We start from the raw sequence: 1335 nt of genomic DNA, 5'->3' as shown, positions 1-1335 counted from the left end.
CCACTCCTGGAAGAGGCTGAGGAGTGAAGGGATGGGGGGGGTGGGTCCTGCTCCCACAGCTCCAAAATTGGGGCGGGATTTTGGGATTTGGGGGATTTGGGGGGGTCTCCAGTCTAGGAAGATGCGTAGTTCCCCCCTCTGAGATCCCGAACGCTTTGTCGGGACCATTGGGAGGGTCGTGCTCCCCACAACCCCTTCCAGCAGCGTTTTGGGTTTGGGAGGGGGGAGATTTAGGCAGGAAATTCCCGATCTGTGCAGCTCCACATCAGGAGTAAAACCGAGCTGGGATTCCGGGTGTCTCCATCCACCTTGGGAAGACGCTGCCCCCTCTGACATCCCCAACACTTTGTGGGGTCCATGGGGAATATCCTGCTCCCCAAACCCCCCCGCCAGCAGCGTTTTTGGCATCGGGGAGGGGGAGGTTTGGGCAGGAAATTCCCGATCCGTTCAGCTCCCATTCTTGCCGCCCCTTTTGTTCCCCGGCCATCTGTCCCGCGGCCCCGCTCGCCCCACGCTCCCTCTGCGCGTGCCATAAATATCAAGCCGGGCTTTGTCTCTGCCCCAAAAGGCCCCTAAAGGCCCCCCTAAAGCTGCTGGGGGCTGGCACGGCCACGGGGCACTGAGGGGTCTCTGGTTTGGGGGACACGGGCTCAGCATCGCCCTTCTGCCCTCTCCTGCTGCCCCAGGAGGTTTTGGGGTGGTGCTGAGAGGGGAATTGCTCTGACACCACAACCATCCATGGGATCCGTGAGCAAGGCCTTGGGATGGGGCTGAACCCCGTCACCAAGTGGGAAAAAAAAGGGAGAAATGGGAATTTTTAGCCGGAACGTTGGGGCGGAGCTCCGTGGTTGCACCTCAAAATCTGTGCTGAGCACTCAGAGGGGAATTTGTGGGGTACAACCCCCTAAAAATCAAAGAAATGCACCATAAATCGAGGAAAACGCCCTCCCAGAGCCAGGGCATCCCGGTTTTTAGGCAGGATTGGCACCCAGAGGGACAATCTCTGGGAAGGAGGGATGAGTTTTGAGGGAGCCCCACAGGCGCGCCTCATCCCAATCCAGCCTTTTTAAATCCCAACAAAGCAGCGGCCGAGCCAGGCGGGGCAGCTGCTCCGCTCCAGCCGCGGCCTTGCCCTTCCCTGTTTTATCCCGTGCCATAATGGGAACAAACTCCCCGCTCCCAGGGCATTGTCCGAGGGGAAAGGAGCCTCGCCCTCCGTCTGGCAGCTGGGAACGCCGCGGGCTCAGGGATATTGTTCCCTTCAGCCCATTCCCGGTGACATTTCCTGGATGTCCCCAACAGGAGCGGGTGTGGCAGTGACACTGTGTCCCCGCA

The sequence above is a fragment of the Corvus brachyrhynchos genome, unplaced genomic scaffold, assembly GCF_000691975.1.
Source record: "Corvus brachyrhynchos isolate BGI_N302 unplaced genomic scaffold, ASM69197v1 scaffold72, whole genome shotgun sequence".
NCBI classification, from domain to species: Eukaryota; Metazoa; Chordata; class Aves; order Passeriformes; family Corvidae; genus Corvus; species Corvus brachyrhynchos.
This window is presented reverse-complemented; position numbering follows the sequence as displayed.